This window comes from Chanos chanos, chromosome 4, assembly GCF_902362185.1.
Source record: "Chanos chanos chromosome 4, fChaCha1.1, whole genome shotgun sequence".
NCBI lineage: Eukaryota > Metazoa > Chordata > Actinopteri > Gonorynchiformes > Chanidae > Chanos > Chanos chanos.
Window position 1 is genome coordinate 47,957,889 of NC_044498.1, and position 27,354 is coordinate 47,985,242.

At 44.8% G+C, this 27,354-nt stretch overlaps 1 protein-coding gene across 1 annotated transcript in view; it reads right to left on the reverse strand.

Annotated features, from left to right (window-relative positions):
• The window catches only part of ndst2a (N-deacetylase/N-sulfotransferase (heparan glucosaminyl) 2a), a 77,176-nt gene that overhangs the window by 45,360 nt on the left and 4,462 nt on the right, over positions 1–27,354 (reverse strand). Inside the window, exon 2 of the mRNA XM_030772996.1 lies at positions 2,249–2,277. The gene's annotated coding sequence lies outside the window, so the exon portion shown is untranslated. The remainder of the gene's footprint in view (positions 1–2,248; positions 2,278–27,354) is intronic.

Here is a 27,354-nt window from a genome sequence, read left to right on the forward strand (position 1 = left end):
AATAACCACTTCAGCTGTTTTTCCTATTTTCTGGGACTGGTTTCATACTCTGAGAAATCCACATCCACATCCATCCACTATGCATGAGTGAAAGTGAGGAAACTGTGGTGTTGGTGACTTCCATGATGGATGCAAGTATCTGGACTCAGACCATAGAGGCACACTGTTCCTTTCTCATTTGTGCATGTCACTATACAAACTTAACAGTCCAAGGGGTAAACTGATTTTATATAAACACACACACACACACACACACACACACACACAACAAGCAGTCCTGAATTTCTGTTCAGACCTCATATATATATATGAGCAATAATTCAGAGCTCCTTGTAGTGTGAGGAAGCCCTCAGAGAGAAGAGAGAAGAAGGGAAGAGATGCAGTGTGTCAGCTGAAGACAAAGAGGGAAAACAGAGAGAGTGCAGGACAGAGACAGAGTGTGTGAGAGCTAATAGGCCAGGCTCTCTCTTGCTGAGATGCAGAGAGAGGGCAGTGGGGGTGTTCTGCTCGCTGTGTGTGTCTGTGTCTGTGTGTGTCTGTGTGTGTTAAGTCTCTGAAAAAACACAGAGGCGGCGTTGGCCCACGCTGGAGGTCACCCTTCAGCCCTGTGATTGAGTATGTGGATCAAAATACATTAAATGCACCACAGCTTGGGTTACAGAAATCCATTTGCAGAGCTGCAATTACCATCCTCAGCCTTCAACCTCCATTCACTGAAGTTACCTCTGAGATGCAGCCCAGACACAAGACCTGCCCAGCCAGCGGTAAAGGGAGATGCAGAAGAAAAGAAGAAGAGGAAGAAGAAGAGGAAGGAATAAAGAAAAAAAAAAAAAAAAAAAAGACATTTACAGGTTGACTTGCTCTGGCACTTAAGAGTGAACGGCATTAATCACATTCCTGCTGTTGCTCCATTTCCACAATTTCATCTATTCTGCATTGGGGCATTACTCACAGATGTCTCTCCTTGGGCGCTTACTGGAGATGGCAGTGGCAGCAGGGGCTATAAACATCCTCGCCCAAACTAACAATAAATTATGGAGGCACATTAGTAGCTCAGTGCCACTGGGTAGAGAGAGAGAGAGAGAGAGAGAGAGAGAGAGAGAGAGAGAGAGAGACGGGGGGGGGGAAGAGATAGACAGACCCAGTAGGATGCCAACCGTGGGTGGATGAGAGAGACAGGGGAGCTGAGGCTGCTGGAGCGGTAGGAGATTGGAGGGGTGGGGGCAAACCGACAGAACCTGGGAATGGACAGATTGCCGTGATGCAACAAAACCCGTGAGGATAAGATGGTACAATGGATTGGGGCGAGGGGGAGGGGGGGGGGGGGGAGGGGGGCACTGAGCAAATTTAAATAGAAAAAAAAAAGCAAAATACAAAGCATCACCATCATCATATCTCATTTCAGCTCAAGTAAACTTCAAAGTTAGTTCTTTAGAACTTTTTCTAATCTTCTTAATATCTCAATTCAGACAAGGTTGAGTAATTACACCTTAAATAATTAAAGCAAAACAAATTATCCAGTCCATTTATTTTACACAACCTAATAAACAGAAGAGAAAAAGAACTAATTTAATTTCACTCCATACTTCCTTGACCTCAAATAAGCTTAAACCTAAAGCTCTTTTGGGTTAAACCACACTCAACGCTGCAAGATAACTAAATGAACCGCGCCGATTTTTCATTTGAAGCGCACCGATAATTACTCATCACTCCGAATGAGCGCATTTCGCTTCTCAGATTCGAGATGGAGGTACTGGTCACAGGTCATCAGAACTGAAAACACTTCAAAAACATCGTCAAGGGGAGCGAAGTCCCTTTGATAGGGCTGTCGGCCCCCCTGTGGAGATCACTTAGCAGAGGAGAGAAATGGGAGATGGTACAGCCTGAGGCTAATGCTGCCCTTCTGCTCTGTCACCTCCTGTCTGAATGACGACAACAGACCAAGAACACAATATCGCTTACTTTCCAATCAGGTTTTAAACCATGGACTGTTTTCAATCTCTCTGATGAGAGAGCTATGAGAAAAATGCGTGTGCATGCTCTGTGTTGCCATGGGAAACGGAAATGTACTATTTATTAAATGTGGCAACTCTGTGGGGATCCAACAGGGAGACATATAGTCCTTAGATTGTTCAACTTGAGGTCAGTTAAGAGACATAACTAAATAAATAAATAAATACATACATACACAGACAAAGAAATGTGGACACTGTCCATCTCACACAAAAAAAACTGAGTGGTGTCTTACCTCAGAGAGAGCAGTCCCTCATCAGAGACCTGGAGAGAGGAGAGAGAGGAGGAGACAGAGAGAGAGAGAAGGGGGGAGAGAGAGAGAGAGAGAGAGAATTCATTAAGGATCCATCTCACAGTACCACAAAATGAACCCCTGCTGTTCACATCTACATCAATACATGCAGCCCACCTCGGTCTCCTTTCGGATAAAACAGTCGGGTGACACACACACACAAAAAAAAAGGGAATGGGGGGGGGGACTAAACTCCCCAAACACCACAACTCACTCCAGAGCACAGCATCTAAGATTAAACACATTTCCTAGTCACTCAGTTTGAGAGACAGCCATGTCAGTGTGCCTTCCTCACAGAGCGTGGACCACACGGTTGTCAGGAGTGACAGAGAGAGGATGGAAGGAGAGGAGGGAGGCGGACGGTTATGAATGCGTGATGTTGGAGAATACCGGGCCGCCTCTACGTACGATGTCGGTTCTTTGTCATTACGCGCTGCCGCGGCTCTCCTCCGAATAAATCTGTCGTGACGGTGGTGATCGGACTTTCGAAAGCCGCCTATAAAAAGGTAAAATAAGCTAGGTAGTCCTGAGGCACCTCGGCAGGTCTGTCACGGAGACCCCGGGGGTGGCGTCTGTTCGGTCGTCGAAAACGCAGAGAGGTTCTACGCCCGTGGTGGGCGCCGGCGCTGCGCGTCGGGGTCCGCGAGGACGGAGACGGGAGCGGGAAGCTCCGAGGCCGACATGTTAAGCTTAAGAGAGTCTGGCGCTTAACCTCGGCCACTCCAGCACCCGTCCCCCCCCCCCCCCCTTCCACCCCAGTCCCCACTGCCGCGTCGTCCAGGGGCCCCGCACGTCAAACAGCAGTCATTCGGATGAGAGAGCAAGTAAATAAATAATGTAATGCTATCCGCTGGCGCGATGAATGATTCATACGGCCACCGCACATCTACATATGTACAGATTATTCACTGTCTTCCCTTTGCGCTATTACACTGGAGCTGTACACCCAACAGTTATGCAATTTCAATTTTTATCAAAACAGAAGGAACATGTACACACACACACACAATGTGTTCCCCTCACTGCCCCGCACCCCCCCCCTTTCCTCTTCCCCTCAATATCTTATCATAGTGACACTTTACTGTTTGATTCCCAGCCTGCTAGCATGTCAGTAAGGATAAGGAATGGTTTCTCTCTCTTCCACATCTCACCGGTCTGGGCTTAAACAGGGGACATGCCTATTGTTTACAGACTTTAGTCACAGCAAATCTTATTTATAGCTTAATACCTCTCCCATGATATATCTGCCAATTAACGGTGCCGCAGCAGAACAAACAATTCCGCTTGACTGCGGATGGTGTTTCTAATCCCACTGTGTCACTGTCTCTCACTTCAGGCGCACACAGAGAAAGAATGTGTGTGTGAGAGAGAGAGAGAGAGAGAGAGAGAGAGAGAGGGAGAGGGAGAGAGAGAAAGAGAGAGGGAGAGAAGTGGTAGAGGCAGAGAGAGAGCGAGAGAGAGAGTGCAGCAGAGGAAGAGAGAGGGAAAGTGAGAGAGAGAGTGAGAGAGAGAGAGAGAGAGAGAGAGAGAGAGAGAGAGAGAGGAGAGAGAGAGAGAGAGGGAGAGAGTGGTAGAGAGAGAAAGAGAGAGGAGAGAGAAGTGCAGCAGAGGAAGAGAGAGAGAGAGAGAGAGTGCAGCAGAGAGAGAGAGAGAGAGAGAGAGAGAGAGAGAGAGAGAGAGAGAGAGAAGGAGGGAGGCAGCCAGCAGGTGAGGATTAGCTCTCTATCATAACAGGATTTCACCTGCGTACGGGTGAGTTAATCAGTCTGACTCTGTGGTGTTGCAGCAGGGGTGTGCTAGCTTAGCTCCACAGCTCTGTGTTACAGTAGCTCTCTGAGACTGAGGCATATTGAGGACACCAAAGGAGCTTTTGTTCCTGGGATCTGCACTGGGCCAACACCCACTCAGGTGGAAACGCGTGAGGTTTTCTCTAGCACACCTTCTCAGCTTCCCCAGCACAGACACCACAGAGACCAGAGACACTAGAGAGTTCATGGAGAGGAAAAAACTAGGGTAAAAAGGATGGAGATTAATTCTTAAAAAAAACTATAGTACTAACTGCGTACTGCAAGGGGAGGGGAGGAGATGGACCTCTTTTTTGCTTGCGTTGTTACGCACCGTTACAAAAAAAAAGAAAAAAAAAAAAAAAAAAAAAAAAGAAAGGTTGATGTTTCATCTGGTGACATTTCAGCGTTGACAGGTCCTGTGCCCGTCATGCTAATGCAACAGCGAGTAATTAAGCTGCCCCGATGAAGACCCGACAGGAAAAGGTCACTCGCAGGGAGGAGAAATCCATTTCTCCGGCCCAAAAGCACAAGCCGTCTCCCGCCGCCAAGGACAAAACGCGCGCGCGGTTGGAGACGCAAAGCAGGCAGCCCCAAAGAGAGCAGCGTTATATTTCAGCCTGGCACATTTTACAAGCAACGCTTCTGGTCCTTTAACCAAACCCGCCGCACGTCAGTCCTCTGCTCTTCCCGGCTTACCTGCGTGATGTGAATGCTACCTTGACCTGTCGGCAGCCCTAGACGAGACTGTTTCTTTTATGAATAAAACACAAATGCAGAATTTTTCTTTTTTTTTTCTCGGGCAATGTCGAGCCGCTGTGCGTTAGGACTGGGGAATGCATCCGGCCACTGGCAATGACAACGTACGTATAAAAGTCTAATTGACCACGCGCTGTGCGTGTCTGACAAGGCGACTTATTCATGTACAGAAAATGAGGGTGTGAGTGTACGAGCGTGTGTGTGTGTGTGTGTTTTAGTCTAATGCATGACGGCCGGCCTTTGCGACCTGTTCATCATATTCAGCTGGAGGAGAGCGACGGCAGAGCCGGCGAGGAAAAAACCGAACGGGATGAAATGTTGCATTTATGGATGGGTGATGTACAGCACGCAAAAGATAATGCTCTAATCAAGTTTCTCAGCTGGTAACCCTATGCCCCTCCCCTCCGGTCGGCGAGGACGGAACGGCACCTGGTGGGTGGCCTTGGCCCTCCTGCTTTCATCCGTCCCCCATTCTCCGCCGAGCCCATCCTTTCCCTCTATCCCCCTCTCTCTCTCTGTGAGAGGGAGTCGTTTAGCACGACAGCCTTTACCCTTGTAATCTTTTTCCCCTAGCGTTCACTCCCTCAGACGCTCAGACTTCTACACATCCACGAGCCTGGTCCAGGGCGTGGTCTCGTATGATCGAATGAGGAAACGAACGACCGCATGTGCGTGTGCATTGTCCTCCTCTCTCACGTGCGCGCGCCCGAAAAGATCAACTATATGCACGCGTGCGTGCGCCTCCTAGTACACCGTGATAACACCAGAAATAAAAAAATAAATAACAGAAGGAAAAAAGAAAATCTTCCCAATTTGAAACAGATCTTCCTCTATTTTCACACACAAATGATTTTTGCAGAGAGGTATGCGAATCACTTCGATGATGAATAGGCACATTTGTGATGGCGGTGGCGGTTGGGGTGGGGGGGGGGTGTATTTCAGACTGGATATCTGATAAGAAAGGAAAAGCAAAGAGCTCAGCGCTCCCACAGTAATAACAATGAGAGATCTATGAAGGCGATTGCCACGGCCCGTGTGTCGCTTTAAGGATCTGTACGTCAAGACTGTGCAAACATATCCAGCGTGGATTACATAGAAGGAAAAAAAAAAAAAAAAAAAACACTGGTAAGGCTGGTTTTTTTTTGGGGGGGGGGGGGGGTACAGACCCCTGCCCTGATAGGCCATATCTGCTTGAGAAATCAATAGTGTGCGACAGAAAAAATTCAATGGGTCACGTCAGAGGGCTCAGAAACACTCACTTGAGTCCCATGCCTTTTTAATGAGGCCAAGGGAGGCGTACATGGCAACCAGTACACTCTGAGAGCACTTTGGAAAGCGTGCGTTGGCCTTTATCTATAATTCACTGCTATTAAATAACTTCAGTTCATTTCAATGACTACGTGCAGGCATGGCATGCTATCTTATTCAGACACATACGCACACACACACACACATGCAGACAAACACACAGACAGACACACACACTCATGCGCACGCACGCACGCACGCACACACACACACACACACACACACACACACACACACACACACGCACGCTTACAGTCTTCCACTGATTGCAGAGTAAGTCCCTCTCTCTGCTTGTCTCCAAAATACTAGACCTTGACAGCACCCATAGCAGAGGGCCAGGAGGCATTTACAGAGGGTACAATGCAGAACACAACTCCCTGTTGACATGACCACATACACCTCTCTCTCTCTCTCCCTCCCTCCCTCTCTCTCTCCCTCCCTCTCTCTCTCTCCCTCCCTCTCTCTCTCTCTCTCTCTCTCTCTCTGAAAAGTACAATCGCTCTGAGAAACAGGGGCAGAAAAATAAATAAAACGTGTCACCCGGAAATTATATCGTAGCAGAACTGCAAACTCCTGCATTTCCTGACAGTACGGAAACTGCAAACGGGAGAAGATTTATGACTTATACCGGATCAGGAGTTGATCGTTCTATTAGCTGTAACAAGAATTAATACATGTCTCTCCCTTAGGTGGGTGGGTGGGGGGTGGGGGGGGTGGTAGTTAGCCGGGTTACTGAGACTGGGTATAAAAAGTGAGGACGCCGTTCGTTTTGACTTTAACACACAGGGATTGGGTGACATAACCTTTTCTACAGAATACAGTCCCTCAGAGAAGGAAACCGACTGTTCAGGCTACTACATGTACTTCTATTTCTCCATCCTGTTTCGCTAGAAATGTTAAGCAGGTCATTTTAATGCATCTTACAAACACACACACACACACACACACACCCTCACACACACACACACACACACACACAGCAGAGCCATCAGTCAGCAAATCTCTATGGCAACCACACAGGTCCTCTCAGATCTGGCAGAGTTGCATTAAAATATATTGAGGTGATGGGCACACACTGCAGTGGTTCAGACTGAACAGGCTGTTTTTTTGTTTGTGTAGTTGGTTTTTGGCGGGGGGGGGGGTGTTGTTTTGTTTTTTTTGTGTTTTTTTTTGGACCGAAACAGCAGTGAGAATTCAAATGGAAAGCGGTGACTCATATTAAGCATGAAAATCGTAAAGAGCACACACTGTCAAGTGTAGAGGACTAATGCACACAGTCAAGCACGCGGCATAAGGGCGAACAGTGACAGACAGGCGCGCACATCTAATGACTATGGACAGGGTGTAATGGAGCAGACCAGAAAGCTTCAGCACTCAGAGAATGAAAGAGGCATCAAGGAGAACCTGGTTCCAAACACACCCACCCACCCACCCGCCCACCCACGCTCCCTCAGACTCACACACAAACGCATGCAAAACGAAAAACTAGTCCCCCTTAACAGCATCTCTGCTTTCATCTGGTGCAAAATAAATAAATAAAAATATACCAAACCGCCTCATGTAATAGGAATCTCACCAATGAATGTATCAGAGAAGTGATGTACAAGCCATTAGCCAAGACTGTAAGCAACTACAGGCAGTCAAAGACTGAGATTTAAAAAAAAAAAAAAAAAATTAATGAGAGTGATGTAGTCCAACCATGCATCCATCCATCCATCCATCTGTTAACTGCTTCATTTCCCCAGTTCTTGCTACACTCGATTTGGAGGGGTGAAGGTTGGGGTCTCAATTTGAATGCCCCCCTGAGTGTGTGTGTGTGTGTGTGTGTGTGTGTGTGTGTGTGTGTGTGTGTGTGGAGGGGGGGGGGCTCTGACACACTCAGTACGGTGGAGCATGGGAGCAGTGGGAACAGCTGCAGCTGTGCCTGTGTTAGGAAAACACACTCACAAAACATACTGTAGAAACTCTACGCAGCACACACAAACACGCAGTTACCCCGTCTCTCTCTCTCTCTCACTCTCACTCACACGTCCTACACAATGGCCTGGCCTTTACTTTATCAGGGTTCAATTAGTCTCAGATTATGAGGGCACTCCACAAGAACAGTGTGATAAATGCCAATGAGCCAACACTAATAGGTCTCTGTGGTACTGCCTCACTTTTTTGGGGGGGGGGGGGGGGAGAGGCTTTTTGTACCTTCAAGTTCTGCCTAAGGATGATGCATACTCACAAGGAGCAAGAGCTGCCAGCAAGGAGAGAACCAACCTTGTTTCTTTTTTTTTTTCTCTCTCTCTCTACCTCCTCTTGTTTTGTCTATCCTCCTACGCAGCAGCCTGCCTCTTTATGTTATCGTTTGCCACTGTGTACTCAGCCTCTCCCTGCCCCGTCCTCCTCCTATTGTTCCCGGTCTCTCTGTCACAGGAAATTAAACTTCCATGCTCAAAACCACACAAGGCAAGAGAAGTCCCACTTGCCTGGCTTATGCCAGCCAGGAGCATGAATGGCCTACGCAGCCAGAGTGCAGGTACCACATACACCTACACACAAACACAGACACAGACACACGCATGTGCGCACACACACACAAGCACGTGCACACACACACACACACACACACACACACACACAAGCATGTGCACACACACTCACACACAAGCATGTGCCCACACACACACACGCTCTCTCTCTTGACTCAGAGCCGCTCAGTGTGTACAAAACATTCATTTCCAGTGAGCTAATGCAGAGTAATCCACTCGACTTGAAGCTGGAGGTTGTAAGGTGGGTGTGCAGGCAGAGGCAGATTGGGCAATTAGGTGCAGAATGAAGCAGCTACACTTTCTCAGAGGTTCTGTGTCTCTGAAGTGTTGTGGACTGGAAAAAGTCAATGAGCTGAGTCTATTCAAATAATTTGGATTGTTCTGTGTGTGTGTGCGACAGAAAGAGAGAGAGAGAGAGAGAGAGAGAGAGAGAGAGAGAGAGAGAGAGAGAGAGAGAGAGTGAGAGTGAGAGTGTGAGTGAGAGAGAGAGACTGTAGCAAAGTAAACAGAGGAGAGAATATTGAGAAAATGGCGATAACTCTGGAGGTGCTGCAGAGGTTCCACCTCAGTCTGAACACACAATGCACCCTATCTCCCCTTTCATGCTCTCCTTTTAAGTCACAATTAAGATAGAGCACTGCCAATTAAACTTTACACTTTAATCTGAGAAAAGGCAAAGCTGAAAATAGGGACTGAGGGAACATGAAACAAAAAGAAACTCTCATTTAGGCAAGGCGATGGAACAGATAGTGGCCCCCCAAAAAATTGTTTAAGCAAACAGATTAAAAAACAAAAAGAAGAAGAAGAACAAAAGAAAAAAGAAAAAAGGACAGGATAGGAAGGGTACATGAGAGAGAGAGCTGCCATCGTGTGACAAGAGGGAGAGAGAGAGAGAAAAGACAGAGCAGAGAGACAGGTTGCACTAGTCAAATAAATAGATAAATAAACAAACAAATAAATAAATAACATTTCCTGAGAGCCGAAGGGTCTCGGTTCCGACTAGAATCTCATTACTCGGCTCTCCAGGCGGCAGTGAAACTATTAACACAACAGCTGGCTAGACAGAGGCAGAGGAGGAGAGACAGAGAAAAAGAGAAAGAGAGAGAGAAGGAGAAAGACAGACAGAGAGAGAGAGAGGGACAGGAAGAGGGAGAGAGAGAGAGAGAGAGAGAGACAGAAAGAGAGAGATGCTAGCACAGACAAAACAAGATGTGGAAAAGAAAATAACAGGACAAGATATAACAGATTTTCTGTTATGCATGATTTTCAAATCAACTACTTAATCCCCGTCTCTACCGACAAGCCCAAACACATGCGGCGGTGATCAGATCTCTACCTCTTTAGGAAATGCCAAATACTGCATCTCAGGGCTCACTGTGCTTTATTTCTGTGTCGGTTCTCTGCCGGGCATCTCCTCTGCATTTACCCCACAAGGGAAAAAAGCCCAGCACTTCCGCTGGCCCCAGTGAGATTTTCCTCTCTGTCACCACCAGTCGAGGCATTTTCAATTTCTATGCAGATCAGGAAGGTTTTCTCTCTCTCTCTCTCTCTTTCTTTCTTCTATGTGGTGTAGGCTATTTCATATCTGTGAGGAAATTCAGGCACTCTGCTAATGGTTCAGCATCAGAATTAAAATTCAAACCAAATCTGCGGTTGCTGAAGTTGCTGGTTGCTGTAAGAACACGGATCAGAGTCAGCAGATGATCAAAGATGGCTGACAGTCAGGTTTTGCTGGCAAGCAAAATGTGTAAAGCTCCTCTGGTTGCCACACTGGTAGAGTCTGACTAAGTCATTTTAGAGACAGCGGCAGACTAAAAAACATTTTCTTTTTCTCTCTCTCTCTCTCGGAAATTTTAACATCTGTATGATGGAGAGGAAGCGTAATTTTTTTTTTTTTTTTTCCATAACAGAAACATCTTCGAGCATCCACTTAACAAAATCTGCATTTTAATGTTCTTATGTCAAAGCCCTTATCTTTAATGGCCAGCAAAGAATATAACTAACAATGAGTTTTCCAGCTGTGCACAGTCCTGAGGGGGGAGAGAGAGTGAGAGAGAGAGAGAGAGAGAGAGAGAGAGAGAGAGAGCGAGCACGAGGGAGTGGGGGGTGAGAGAGAGAGAGCAAGAGAGAGAGAGAGAGAGACAGCTGAGGCGCTGCCAAGCCTGTCCACATTCAGTAGTTATTAGAGGCGAATGCAAGCTCGGGCCCAGATTCCTCAGCAAGGCCGATATCAAGTACCGACTTGGGAATTTAAGTCATGATACGCATGTATAAGCAATCATGCATGCGCAGCCTTTCGCCTTTAAAAAATACACACATCATTTCGTAGCTCTGCCAGAGTGGAGGGGTGGGGAGGTAGGGAGGGGGGTCTGTCATTAAAACATGCTGTATGCTAAGCATTCACATACACACTGGGAGGGGGAGGGGGTGTAAATATTTACTCACACTCTATTCCACCTTCATCCTTAACAGCACAGCTGTTCCAAAAACCACAGTGCAATAAATTTTTTTTTTGGGGGGGGGGGGGGGGTGTAATTGTATATGGCCAACACATACAGGAAGCACAACGCATCTACTCTGAGAGTCAGAAGGTCATCTGCAGCACCACAAATGTCAACAACTGGACGGGAAGACGCCGGCACTACACAAACCAGTTCAGGCTGCGCTGAGCTCTATAACCTTGAAGGGCCTTTGTCATAGAACTGAGAGTTTTTGAGCCAGTAAGACAGCATGAGAATGAGAGAAAGAAAAAGTCATGGAGCCTTAAGAAAAGTAATTTGGGAACTGACTTCGTGAGTGAGAGTGTGTGTGTGTGTGTGTGTGTGTGTGTGTGTGTGTATCTGTTCCCTTTTATTTGAACTCCTCCATGCGGTGGTTGGAATAGACCGTCTTGTTCCACGTTGCAAATGCGAGAGGGCTGTGATCAAGAGTGCCTTACAGATGGTTCAAATTTAATAATTAACCAAAATAGATGCTGGGAATCATGAATTATTAGCCTTTATTCATGTAGGCATGCAAATGGGGCCTAAAGCCGGGGGCGGGGCAAGATAACGCACTCAGGGAGGTAACTGAACCAGTGAAAGACACCATGTTTGCTGCACATACTTAAGCCAGAAGAATGATGGGACCGCTTCTGTGATCACACAGGCAGGGAATTTCAAATCAGCCAACACAAGCCTCACCCTCACCTGGAAAGACAAGCCTCACCCTCACCTAGAAAGACAAGCTTCACTCTCACCTGCTGGGTAAAGAATTAATTAAAGAAATCCTCAACAAAAACACCAAAAAAGACAAACCAAACAAAACAAAAACAAACAAACAAACAAACAAAAACCCTCTCCCCCTGGCACATCTCTGTTTTTGCTCCTGTCTTGCTCTCAATCTCGCAGACACTCTTTCCACCATGACGTTTTCTTTGTCTTTCACTCCGTCTCTCTCAGAATCTCTCCAAAAATTCCAATCTCTCGGTCTGTCTTTCCCTCTCCTTTCTGTGCCCTTTGGGTTTGTCTGAGGGAAAGGGGAGAGGCAGCAGGCTGATCGGGAGTCAGTGGGAGCAGTGAAGCTGGCTGAAGCCCTCCAGACATGGGAGGTTTTGGAGGAGGCTCGTCAACACTGGAGAGCACTCGACTGGAGCACTGCACAGCGGAGTGGAGCGTGGCAGACAGCTGCAGTGACCGAGCCAAATCCCAGTCAACAGCTCCTCTGAAACAGGAGGAGGGGACAGAGAGAAGGATCCATGTGCGAGAGAGAAACAGAGCAAGAGAGTGAGAGAGGGAGGAAGAGAGAAAGAATGAAAAAAAAAAAAAAGAAGGAAAGAAAGAAAGAAAGAAAGAAAAGGTGACAGTAAAATAGCACATGATGGGGGGGAAATTAAGGGCATGTGTGGGATGAAAAAAAAAAAAGTACACAAAAAAGAAGTAGGTGAAGGAGAAATGGAGGAAAAAGTAGGAGGGCAGGCCAGGGAAGGAGGGAAAAAAAAAAGAGAGCGCGAGAACTGAGGCCAATGCTTTCTTAGGGATTCATCAAGAAGCCTTGTTCAGTAGGAAGACTGTGAGGCCACTGGCAAAAACAGAGAAGGACTCAGAACAGAGGGGGTTCGGCTGGGGGGGGGGGGGGGGGGGGGGTTGAGGGGTCGTCCCCAATGTATTAAGAGAATGGGCAGAGAGGAACAAGGAGAGCAAAACAAGGGCTGATTGCAGGAGATCAGGGGCAGGGCAGTGAGACATGAGAGGGCAGGAAATAAGGAAGAAGCAAAGAAAACATTCCATTCGGTCCCAATCTACCAATCAAGGAACCAGAGAAGCTTCGCTCCTCTCTATAACATCCTGCCAGGCCTTTCTGTTAATCACTGACTTGACATCATATGGTCAAGGGTCTGGCTGACATGCTGGGTGATGAGGTGGCAATCCCACAGTTGGAAGTCAACATCTTCAAGAGAGTGCAGAGTTATAATCATGACAATAAGGCAGGGGTTTTGGCTAGCGGAGGTGTGGAAGGAGAGAGAGAGAGAGGGAGAAAGTGAGAGAGAGTGGGAGAGCAGTTTGGTGCCGTGGTCGTGGGATATGTTTTTGTTCGGCACGCCGAGGGTTTTAATCTTCATTATCTGCCCACAGGACACACAACTGTCCACCTAAGCCAGGCTAAAACCAGCACAGGACACCGCAGCACTCCAGAAACGTGGACGCGGATCCTTTTCCGAGAAGAGGGGTTGCTTTTGCGAGCTGAGCACAAAAGAAAGGTTAAAAAGAACACATTCATTTCTCACATTGTCCCTTCACACACACAAAAAAAACCCAGCCTTTGCTGTAATGTAGGTCAATGAAAACTAAGGGTTCTGACATGCTCAGACAAACAAACTCAAAGACCTAGTTAAACTTAACCCTGACAGGATTGTAAGAGGAACACAAAGCGTTCTCTAATGCTTGACTTCCCAGGCAACGGTCTCCAAGCTACTATCCATCCTTTTGGGTGCTCGCGGAGAGGTGGGGCAACACATGAAACTTGCTTTGCATGTACAAACACGCAGACGCTGGAATGCAGCCATCCTGTCCCTCCCCTCCGCTGCCGTGCCCCTGGGGCTGGGGCAGTTGCCATGGAAACGTCAGGAGGTCACAGCATGGTCATCCGGTTGCACGCGTGCACGCACGCACACACACACACACACACAAGCTCCGTTAAACCAGATCAGGACACTGCGGTCGCGAGAAGTTTCCTTCCTGTTTGTGCGCTTGTGCACCTTAAACCTGTCAGAACAGGTGGTGGCTGTGTTAGTGGGTGGGGGGATGTGAGGACTCTGGTGGGGTTGGGGGTGGGGGCCACATTCAGCTAATGAGGCAGATGCTGATAAGATGGAGCGGACTGATCCAAACTGCATTTGAAAAATTGCTCCGCTGGAAGAATCGGGGCAGACGCCAGCGTCGTCAAGGTAGCAGTCGGTCCGCAGCGCTGCTGGCCCCTTCGCCAAAGAGTGTGTAAGAGTGTGTGAAACTCAGCGACTCAGTCAGGGCACGTAATCAATCCTCAACCAGCTGTCTGCCTGCCTCATCTCCCAGCCCTGCACTGCAGAGACAAACAAGACGGAGCCCACAAAGAGACTGCAAGCAAAACAGAGCGGCTGAAAAAATTAAAAGAAAGCCAAAATAGAAAACTCTTTAGAGCTCAAAACACAGTACTGACAGTGAAAAATAAAGAGAGAGGCTTGTGCAGAGAATTTCTGATGACTGGCTAGCGTGTCACGCCGGCAAAGCATAGAAAGAGGAAGGAGGGAGACAGACAGCTCTTATTTTTCAAGGTTCCCCCCCCCATTACTGAAACGCCACCTGTCGAAATGCACTCCTTCAAATGTGAGATGTAACTGACAAAAAAGGACCGTCTGAATGTTCTGAGACTGTTTAGAGCAGGTGCGTTACAATACTGACATTACACATGATCTCAAGCAACAGCTCAATTAATTCATCTGCCAGCATAACTTCAGCAGTTACCTGAATCCCAAGACACTAACACACAATCACACATTTTGCCTCTGATTTCTTCCTTGTCTTAGAGCTCAGTGGCATTTTAGACTGCCTACTAAGGGGGAAAAGGAGGAGAAAAAAAAAAAAAGTTGGGGGGGAAAAAAAAAAAGTGGCCATTCTTTAAATGAGAAAAACCAATTTCTCCGGCAAAGTCTCTCTGAGGACAATTAAGGAAATGTGGAGCTAAAATCTCGAGCTGCCTTTTCTTTTTCGCCATGATGAAAATGAGCTCTGAGACCTTCATAATTTTTTCCTGCTATGGTGATGGAGTGCACTGCGGTTCACTGAATTTGCACAAGACTCAATGACCTCAAGTCTCAACTGCTCCCCATGCGCTCTCTGGTTTTTTTTTTTTTTCAGGATCTGCTAGAACAATACTGTCAGAACTTGGCCTTGGCCATAAATTCGGCAAAAACCAAGATTATAATCTTTTCAAAGAAAGCCAGATCCAAAGAAACCAGATACCTCCACGTTCAGGAAACTTCGATACTGAGGCGAATGCACTCTGAATGACAGCACACAGAGGCTTTTATTCAATTAAGAGAAAATTACACTGAAAAGACAGGTGTGGTTCCCATTCAGTAAGAAAAACAGCATTTGAATGAATAAGCGTCTCTAAGAGCGCCTGTATACAGAATTCAGTCAAACTACAGTAAAGAGGTTCAGAAGAGAAGACAAACAAAATTGATTTTCATTGATTTTACATGCACAAAATATTTGTAAAATTCTGGTAAAACCACAATGCAGTGTAAAAAAAACTAAGTCATAAAACCCCTCCACTGACTAGTTCTGAAACTAACCATATAGACCATCACAACCAGCAAGCACATGCTGGCGTCAACCCCAACACTGCTCACCAAAGTCAAATCTAAATAAATAAAATTATCAACAAAGTAGCCATTTGGAACACTGAGACAATGATACTGAGGCACAGCATATGCTGAATTGCTATCAGGCAGTTACAGAAATTATTAAATTGGCAGTGCAGCTTCTGGCTGTCAGAGCCAAAACAAGAGATTCTTAAATATTGCAGGTTCATTGACCACACTCCAACCGCAGAAAAAAAAAGAAAAATGTAATAATGTCACGGTCACCTGAATCAAGCAAAAGCATGTTGTCATTTTGGACAGGTAAAAAAAAAAAAAAAAAATGAAACCAGACATCTACTTGGAAAAACGAAAAAGAAAAATGTGACCCAAATTTTCCCCTTCAACTGCCACAAAAGTGAACAGTTAGCATTTACGCAGAGAGAAGGACATACCACAGCCACGGCTATAAAGCGTATGACGGCATGGCACAGCCAGAGGGACAGCGGGCAGCTCTGTCATTGTTCCCCGTCCAACCCACTTAAATCCTGCCCAGAATAGCCCAAAATGTTCCACTCTCTTCCAAAATGTTTTGAGAGTAATGACTGTGTGTGCATGCATGCCTGTGTGTGTGTGTGTGTGTGTGTGCTGTAATACTTGATTGGCTGAGTTGAATATCATGTAGCTAGATGTTAGAGCCCCTCCCCTTTTTTTCTCTCTCAACACTGGTTAACATTACTGTGATTTTTACATACTGTGATTTTTGTTATTTTTACGCCTTAGCATTGACACCGTGAATGATGATTACGTGAGTAGAGCAAAGGTGAAGTGGAAAAATACAGAACGGAGAGAACGGGAGAGAGGAGGAGAGAAGATGTGACAGTATGCAAAAGCTGGGGGGGGGACAGTGAGCAGCGGTGCCATTGTTCCCAACACAAACCACCTAAATCCAGCTCAAAATAGTTCAAAACGTTCCATTCTATTCCCTGCAATTATCTGCCTAAAGGTTTGGAGTGTGTGTGTTTATGCATGCTCAGATTATAACAATGATGCGCTGGATGCAATACAAACATGCTTCTCTCCTCTTTTTTCTTTACTGGTTAAAACAAGTCATTTTACAATTGGAATGCTTTGGCAGCATTCTGAATGAGCAGACATGTTAATCAGGAGAAGAGAAGAGAAGAGAAGAGAAGAGAAGAGAAGAGAAGAGAAGAGAAGAGAAGCTCACACCTGAAAATGTCATCATAAATGCTCTGTCTCACTACAAATTGCCCTGAAGCGGGAGCTGGACCACAGTTCATTCACTAGCCTCTTCGGTTAGGGATGCATCAACCACCAGCTTATTTCCTCCTTTGTGAATATACCCTTCATGTTTCTGCCATGGTCAGACTGGATTCCCTTCTGTGTCCAGAACTCGATTCTGAATCTAAGATGCATTTTGTCGTGACGACATCCTTGTCCAAGGCACTTCTGAGTACAAAGACTCTTGGGATCCACAAAAGACTAGTAGCAGGGTCACCTGAATCAAGGTGCTGGCTGTAACAGCATTTGCATAGAGAGATGACTGGTTCCAATGACAGTGGACAGTCTTGTGAAAGTCAATAGGATCCTTCTCCAGCCTTGTGAGAAAACCTTGGGGGCTTGCTCTCCTGGTTTGTTTGGGTGGAATTTTCCAAGCTCTGTGGTGCATGCACCAGTAAAGTTCCATTACCTTTGGTTGGCGTCAAAGCTTAGTATAAACTGGAGAGTGGATCGAACATTTCACCCTGGCCTGTGAAAAAAGGCTGGTCTCCCAGTAATGCCATTGAGGTGGCCGCCAGTGCTGGTTCGTATCACGTTTCAATCAAAACTGTCTTAAACAACAAAGAGGCAAAGCGCATATGACACACTTCTGCATCGGTTCTATTCAAATCACTCCAGCTACCACACTCATGCATTGCCTTCTTTAACAACTATAATTTTTCTTTTTACTACTGTAATTTATCACCCAAAACCAATAAATTATTCATCTGAAAGATATGAGAAAACGATTCACCGAAAGTATGTTCGGCTCAAAAACTTGTGTTAAAAACCGTTTATACCATGGAGATTCCATTCTCTGTTGAATGCTTATATTGAAAAATCTGAAACGATACAAAAGTGGTGCATTCCATGTTTGTTCAGGGCACTATATTACTCTCATTTGGGAGAAACTGGGCAGCAACATAAACAAACCAGACTCAAAGATTGGTCCAAACCAAAGAAAATGAACCATAGGTTTAAAAACATTGTCAGACATACAGCCAGGCCTGTGAACTTTGATTACAGGATATAGTGCAGGGCTGTGAACTGGTCTGACTTAAAGTGTAGGACACAATTATATCTGTTTCACAGGGATAACCTGACACCAGACTCAATGCTATTTGTATAATAATTCCATACAGACATGGTCAAACTGATCAACTGGTAAAAGGACTCCCACACAAATTCATTCTGTGAAGCTAGGGCTGGGTGATATGGCTAATAAACAACATTGCGAAATTTCTAGGCTGTATCGCAATATACGATATATATCTCGATATTTTGAAATCTCTTCTAAGGCACTTCATAAATGCTTGATTTAACCCTTTGATGCATACAATCACACCTGCGCATGATGATTCTATTACTCCCTGCAACATATGTCTGCATTAAAACATTCTTGTTTATATTCATTAGTGGTTTCTGCTGGAACAATTTCAAACTTGCATGTGGAAAGGGGGAAATCACAACCAAGTTCAATTTAACAAAACAGTATATATCCAACATCTTCCTTGTGATGCCCAAACCACTGTTTCTTTCCGGAACCAGTTCGTCCGCCTCCATCTTCCATTACCGTTTCCAAACTCAACGCGTATAAACTCTCTTTGGTGCTTCACTTCTTTTGCTCTCTCCAGGCTCTTTCCCTGTTCCCTCCAGATACAAGACCACACGTCTCACCTATATATGTCACATACACTCGCCCAGGCGAGTGGTCTGGATGGGCAGACGAGTGTGTGTGACGTATGTACGCGAGTTTTTTTTCTTTTTGTGTCTGTGAGAGGGAGAGAGTCATAGGAGAGAGCGAGAGAAGCGAAACGCCAAAGCAACGCGGCTTAAAAAAAACTACGTGACAATTTGTGCTCGACGTTCACGATATAGTCATTTACTACGCTGCACACGGAACAAGCCGTAATATATCAAGTATATTTGAAATATTGCTCACCCCTACGTTAAGCCTAACAGCAGAGCCCTAAAAGGTCAAAAACTGATGAATAAGCATGAGAGAGGTATAGTACCAGACACTAAAACACAGGGAACAGAGAGACACTGAGACAGGTAAGTCAAAAAAGAAAGGATGAAAGAAAGAACACCACGCAGCATTATTGTATGGCATTACCTCTGATACGTCTGAAGTAGCCTAACAGCAGAGTGCGTATAGTACTATAGCTCAGTCCATATCTGAAGAATTCGGGCATCTCATTAAGATTCCCCCACTTATCAGCATCGGCCACAATAGCAGCCATTTCAAATGCATTTAAAACGTGGCACATCCTAAAAAATATACAATGGAGAGAAAATGCAAAAATCACTGTGCAAGTCTCACCGTTAAAACACAATTTTTTTGTATCTCCGCTACAGGGTGCAATGGGGTTGAATCCACCACGTTTAAAGAAACAATGGAAGAGAATGGTTTCCTTGACTTCCAATTTGCATAGCTTTAGCTAAGAAGGGTGACCTGCTTTCAAAGCTGCTCGACTATAACACAGCTAACAGTCATTTGTTCAACATTACCAAAACGCCCTGAAAGGGAACATCTATTCAAATGCACAAAATCAAAGAACGGTGCTGGTAAAACATATACTCATGGGTAATTGAAACTGAATTTGCATCACAGAGCAATACACAGGTAAAAGGCTATGCTTTCTCATATCATCTCATCCGTTTGAATTAAAAGCACGCTTAGATGGAAAAAAAATATGCAAGGCTGCTGATTTTTTCCATTTGTATAGTTTTGGTACAACAGGCTGTGGACTGAGCAACATTGCTTAAAACCCAGTGCGCCCCCCCCTCTCTCTCCACACACAAAGGATGTGAGCTGAGCCATGTTCAGGCATGCACATGTAGAAGCTTAGATACACATGAGAGGCGGGTGTGAGGAGGAGGAGGATTCAACGAGCTTTATAACATGTAGAAAAAGACTACAGCACTCCCAGAGCCTGGCTTAGCCCTGACACACGGGAGAAGCACACAGGTGCGTACATCCATATCAGGTCTTGCTCTAATGAACAGCTGGTCTGTGGCTACGACAGAATAAAGAGCACTATAAAAAGTGAGCATGCTGGTTTATGTCACTTAAAATACTTAAGCCCACAGAATCATGCTTTCCCCAAATGAAACTAAATGTAGGGAAATAAATCCTCAGGATAAGATAAAAAGGGAACAAAAAGTCTTGTATTAATAAGTATGTTAATCACTTTAAGAGAATGATGAATGTTTCTGTTTGAACCACTGTCCCCTTTACTAAACAAATAAAATAAATGAATATACATACATATATATATATATATATATATATTTTTTTTTTACAAAAAACAAAAACAAAGCAGCTGATTTCATATGCAAATACATGCAATCCAGAGAATCAACAGAGCATGCCCTCTACAGGTGTACAGTCTGCAAATGTAAATCATGCCAGGAAGCCTGGAATCAGAATCGGAGAAAATCTCCATTCTATTGGACATCCATTCTCTCTGCCCACACAAACAAACAGTACAGAACGGAACGGAACAGAGATGAATCCCCCCCTTTTTTCAGTAGGCACACTGAACTTACAGTTACTCCTCAAGTCCTGTTTGTTTACACTGCTCTAATGAAGTGTGCTTTAATGAAGGTGCAATGGCTTGCCTTCTGGGAAATGTTAGGGCAGAAAGAGGAACACGGGGGGAGGAGGAAAAATGGAAACGGCTACGGTCTCACGAGAGGCTCACGTGATTAAATCCACTGGCCCTCCAGGAATGACTCTGGACAGCGTTGGTGTAATGCATCTTATATGCTGTTAATAAGAGCTTGAATGACAATAGGCCAGTTTCTGACGCTACAGGCGTACGGTAACTCGGAATATGGATTCCAAGGACGCAGCTTTTCCGGTTCTCTTCACGTCATGGATGTATAAGCTAAGCTCTTTCACAAAGGATGGCACCAGTTTTGAATCTTATTACCATCTGCATGCAACTTGGACGAAAAAGAAAAAAGAAGAAAAAAAAAACACATTAGCCTGTTTCAGGAGCTTAAACAACTTGGTGTGTTCCTAGTGTGTTGTGAAACAGCAAGACTTCAGATAATTAGGTCAGAATCCAGCCCATGAGCACAGAACGAGTGAATTCTCAAAAATGTGTCTCAACATTCCTGAACTTATTTTACATTAATGAAGAGGTAACAGACAACGGTATATCAGTTCGAAAAATTCTTATCTTCAAGAATGTACACAATGTCCTGGTGCAATCCACAGATGCTAAACAGAATCCATGTGTCATGCAATCCACAGATGTGGACGTCCGTTCAGCGCTTCATGGTACTTGCTGGCTGTGTCTTAAAACATTACATGTTTAAGTAATGTGCGCTAACAACACATACATGGCATAAAAGCTAAATGTGTCAGTATCTGGTGTGCATTTTCAGTTTACATTAAGGTCATTAAGGTTTACTGTATATTATCATAGTTAATATTATTTGTTTTCTGTTTACTGGGGAAGTCAGTGTCACTTTATCTAAACACAAAAAGGGGAACTAAAACAAAAACCCCAAATTAGGAGTTCTTAAAAACAAATGAATAAATAAGTAAAATAAAACACCAAAGGATCATGCAATAGGCTGTGCTCACATAGAGGTTGTTTTCCATGGCTTCATTTTGTCACTTTCACATCGTTACTCAAGTTATTTTTAAAATGGCAAGCTTAATACCATCTAGAAAATTGCTATTGACTGAGTACTTCAAAATCATGCCTTTTCTGCAGAATGACTCAGCTTCACAGAACACATTTCAGTTTAGCTAATAGCTTTATTTCACATAACTGACAGGCAAACAAACTGTTTAAGAAGGAAGGTAGTATCTACAAGGAGGTAGAAAAAATATTTAGCTTTGTCTTTTTTTTCTCTTTTATTTCTGTGTGTGTGTGTGTGTGTTAAATTGAGTTGAGTTTTAGAAGACAGCTAATACATGAAGTTTCCATCATTCTAATTTTCAATGAATAAATTTAAGATAACAGTTGCGTTTTTTGGGGGGTTTTTTTTGGCAGACCAGTGGGTAACTGAAGATTGTACCAAAAGATCTGCACTTGCATTAATCCAAGTGGTTTTTAAAGCCATCCACGTGCGCTGTATGCAATTACTGTCCAAAAATATCTAACCAAGGGAGGTCTGCCTTCTGGGACGGCAGGTAGGACGACAGTCCCCAGTCCTCATTAAGAAGGTAAGCCGAATGTTCTTCAGACACAGTTTTCACCGGCTTATGCACTGATTCTGCCTTTATAGGATGTGTGTCTGGCTTGCCTGTTTGATGTAACCAGAGAGGTTCTAAGCAAACCCGCATCACCCAACTGTACTGGGATTGCGCATATGCACTAACTGTACTGTATTAATATTACAATGGCGAGAAACCCATTTGCCCAGATTTCGAGTTTAATGTTAAAAGTCTACTCAAGTCAGTTTTTATTCATGAGAATTTTTTGGGGGGGGGTGGGGGTGGGGGGGGCGACTAATGGTCGGTTCAGAGCATTTGCTGAATTTTCGGCCGGGTTTTCTGTGCAGAAATAAAAGGGTGTAATCTTGTTCCCACACTCCCCTTCAGTTATAACGCTGTGGAGCATTCTCACTCACTGTGACTGTGCTCTTGTGTCTTCATGGCAGTGAGCAATCAGCCCAATATGCCTTCTCTTACCACAGCAGGCAACAACCCCACTTCACAATGCCGTCAGAATATCATCTCAGAGAAGCAACGGTGGCAGTGGTGAAACGAGCGTTGTTTTTATATTCATTTCTCGATTTTCACTTCTGCTCCTTTTTTTCGCTATCAAATGAAGAGAGTGGCTGAGTTATCTATTACAAGCTCACCTTCATTATGCTTGCTGAAACTGTTTTCAATGTATGAAGGCTACTTCCTTCTTATTGAGTAATCTGAAGAACCAAGTAGCTATTGATTTTATTGTAACGTGCCAACACTAGGGGAAACCAAACAAACAGAGAACCACAAGTCGGGTCCTGAGCATCGTACGCTGAATAAATGATCGCAATTACAACAGAGGCTCAACTAATAAGAGATAGATGAAACAAAGGCAAAATGACAAAGTGTACCAAAAGAATATGAACACATATCTAACACATTACGAGAATAGTCGAGAGTTGAGAACACGCATGAGTCTAATGCTTTGTAACACAGTGCTTGATGCCCCTATTGCAAATGTGATACCGTGAAGAGTAGGAACTGATTTCCCATTCCTGAGGGACTAATAGACTAAGGTGAGGTTTGAGAGGACAAAGTACTGCCCCTGTGTAAGGCAGTAATATCAAAACTGACTTAATTCCAGCGGTCACATGTGTAGTGCTCAACTTTTTTTCTTTTTTACCAATCAAAAAGACCCTTCTGAAAATTAGGCACTCTTGAAACCTAAGTAGTCAAGCGCTTTAAAAATCAGACAAAAAAAAAAAAAAATCACTCTATTGTAGTGTTAATGTTCTAGCCAAAGGCAGGAGCACACTTCTTTTAAATAGTCAGACAGTCAGATGTGACAAACAAGTGTGAATCACAAATGACTGGTGTATGATCTCCTTCCCCAAAACACAAACGATCAAAGATCACACCAAAAAGCAGCCATCAATCTCTTTACTTGCATCAGTTTACTAACTCAAAAGGTCAAAAAACCCCAGAAGAACAACAGACATGTTCAAACAGAGCATTTGAGCTGACAAATCAGGACCTATTGGACCTAGTTACAGTTTTAAAACCCCCAAGAGTGCAAGTAAGGGAGGGAATGGTGTTGATACTCGTCATTTTCTGTAAAACTGAAACTGTGACTGACAATCACACAGACCCCCACATACACGGGGCTTCACGGTGGCTCGGTGGTTAGCACCGCTGCCTCACAGCAAGGCGGCCCTGGTCCTTTCTGTGTGGAATTTGCCCGTTCTCCCTGTGTTTGCGTGGGTTTCCACCGGTTTCCGGTTTGCGTGGGTCTCCTCCGGTTTCCTCCCACCGTCAGAGACATATGCCTGCAGCTGCCCATTGCTCATAACGTGTGTGTGTGTGTGTGTGTGTGTGTGTGCTCACTAGTGTTATGGGTTAAATGCTCTAATGTGTGTGTGTGACCAATAAAAGTGCTTCTTTGTCTTCCTCTGCACACACACGGACACGGACATATGTCCTGTAGTCATAATCTCTCTTCAACTTCAACTCCTCCCTTACAACAGCCATTCAGGAGTAAAAGGCCTAAACATATACAGAGATAGGTGAAGAACAGTGGGGGCAAGCCTGTGGATTGCGCTTTTATCCTCTAAGGGGTTAAATAAATAAATAAATAAATAAATAAATAAATAAATATGCTGGAACCACTGGTCCTTTAACAAACCGGTTCTGTGGAGACCTCAACACAGCAGGCATGAATCTAAAGCATACAACAACCCCACGGTGCAGCATAACCTCACAGTGTGTTTCAGCCATCTCTCCAACAGAGACAATGAGACATTTCCAAGGACCACGAGGCAGGCACAGAATAAATTCATAAGAAAGGAAATAAACAGACAGGCCCGATATCTTGAAAGAACCGGGGGACGAGATGCACTTTGCCGTGGCTGCCCGCATGTACAAGTGCTCTTGATGCAAGACAGAAAGCCCCGAAGAGATTAGGGCAACTAATCTGGTACCGCTACTTCAAAAATATTGTTTTTTCACTGCCTTTGATCTCTCATTTACAGCTAATTGAATCAATCTTCCAGTTCTTCAACCTAAGGGCAAAAAGCATCCTCCAGCTTCCTGCCGCCTCTCTGTAAACTCTTCAAATGTGGAACACTGATTAATGCCGGTCTGCAACACGCCTTCATTAACATGCGGCTGATTGGGCCCGTGTTACAGAGGGTTGTGATATGGCTTATGATAGCCATTTGCTGATGTGTCACGGCATTGGCTCAAATAAGCCTCTGTGGTTCAGGTGGGTTTTTTCCTTTTTTCTTTTCCTTTTCCTTTTTTTTTTTTTAATTTTATTTGAATCCCATTTGATTGCTGTGTGAAACAAAGCTGCTAGCAAGCTGAAACTCGGCAACGAATGAAGAAAAGAAGGTACAGCGGAAGGTTTTATGGTGCGGGCCATTTTAGACCATCTAATGATACATTCCTGAAATACTTGCAGGCTGTGTGGAGTTCACTGACTTCTCCAGATTCAGGGTGAGGTGATAGGATACGTCTCGACCTCCTCATATAGAGTGCGTTCTTGTATCGTTTAACGAGGGGGGGGGGGGATACAAATACAAAGGAGGTCATATTGCAGTACTGCCCCCTCTGCCACAAAGCGACAAAATGCCCGACCTCGGAAACGACCACCCCAACCCGAGTGGGAAACATCAGGCCGGAGCCGGGCTTAAAAAAAAAAAAAAAAAAATGATCATCAGGCAAAACTATTTTAAGAATGTAACGGGGGGGCACGTGTTCAGCGGCTGGGAATTGTTCTTAACGAGTCTTGTGTGCCTTAAGGAATCAGAGTCATGTGGTTTCTCTAATGGGACATAGAAAAGCTGCAGCATGCCTGGGCAGCATTTGTACACTCCTACATTTCCGCATTTAACCCATTTAACACAAACACTAAGCGGGTTCCATGCATCCAGGGAAAGCTTACCCAAACGTACGTTTTCGCTGCATTAACAAAAGGACGAACAAAGAGATGGCTAGCCCAGTTTAAAAGCATGGCACGCTAACTGAAAAAAAATGAGCTCCATATTTGAGATCCCCAATGTGAAGCAAGGACGACAATAGAGTTGAGTCTTTATGATGCAACTAAAACCTATTTAAGGCTGAGAGTACAAACAGCAGTAAACCAAATAAAATGGCCACCACACTATGAGCCATGTAGACAGGATGTACATACAGCATTTAGAAAAAAGAAAAAAAAAAGGTTTCCATTCTACTCCCACCAGCCTATAGTTCATACTTTGGCTCTGTTTCCACTCTGTGAAGATCAGGACCCAGGGGGCAGACTCTATGGTATGTCATTACTCTGACAGAAGCATCTCTCAAGGAGAGAGAAGTGTTTCTGGAATATATGCTTAGCACAAACATTTCAGGGATGCCATTTCAGAATATCATGTTTAATTGAACGCGGCATTCTTCTCCTCGACGCTCAGTATCGGAAATATGCAAACAAGGAGGGCTTAAGCCTCCTAAAGTACAGTTGTATCAGGACTGCACAGGAATTCATTTAGTCACAGCCAATCTTATCCCAAACATGCAGCTCTGTAGAAATTCATGCTGAGAAATAAACAAACTGAGAGAAGAGGTTCGACTTTCTCGCAGCGCCCGTGGAGAGGGGGAGATAAGAAACATTGTTTCACTGAGTGTTTCAAAATGCCAAGATGGATTTTTCTCTAAACGGGTTCTCCTTGCCAGGTGAGCTAACCAAATTCATGCCATTCCAAATGAATCTTGGAGAGGGGGGATCAGCTGGACTAAATGTAACCCAAAGGAGACTCCACTGTGTTGAAAAGCAGAGAACATTGGCTGCATTATGAGGTCAGACATCACAAACCATCTGAATGACTCATCAGTGAGTTTCTGCTGAATGCATTAATTGTAAGTAGCACAGGCTGATAAAGCAGTCCAGTTCAACCCCCACTCATCTTGCCATCCTACACGTGCATTAAACACAACGGCTATGAGGAATGAAAATTGGAGGTTCTGTCAAATAACTCTCCGGAGGACTGTAGGCATCGACGAAACTCAAACGTCTTCTCACTGACCTATCTACAGAACATAGGCTCTCACAGCATGCACTGCAGTAGAGACACTAATTTCTATCTACTGCACACATTTTATCATTCAGAGGAAAAGGAGGGGGGGAGCAGCTGTCTCTTCAAAACATTTAACCTGTGCAGATAACATGGAGCTAATTGGTGCCCAGCAGGCTCACTGAAGAAAGATTACTTCACCTCCTCTGTCTGCAATCATCACTTTGCAGACCCGATATTAAACCACTGCGGCATCCAGAATTCAACCTCCTGACCCCACCTACTGTGAGATCCCTACGGCACCCACTCCTACAGAGCATTGTATTTTATTAATAACATGCTATTACGAAGAGAATATTGATCCTCTAAAAGAAACAGAGGCATTCGGGCTTTGCTCAACCCGTTGTCCAAGGGGCTGCCATTATCACACTGCGTTGGTTAATGTTCTCCCTCATGGACTGGCTCTTCTCAGAAGACCTTTGGTTCTTGACCAAAAATCAGTGACAAACGGACTCAGTGACTGTGCTCTGGTTTTCTCCTGCATACCATTGTTACCAAATCAGTGAAATGGATAACAAAAGCCTCGCTTTACCACTGCTTGGTCACACGCTATCCATAATTTTCCATGCATATTCGGAGACTTATCCGTGTACCTTTAAAGGGGCACGCTTAAAGAAAGGTTTCTTTTGGGTCAGTGTTTCCTCTTAATTTTTTGGGAGAAGCATTAGTGTTACATAAGTGCTGCAGCGGCAGATTGGCTTTGGCAAGGGTAGGTCGTAGGAAGAGCCATTTCCACCAAAATGATAAAACCAGCCTGCCTTGTTTTGTTGCTGTATGGAGTCCTATTTTAGAAGA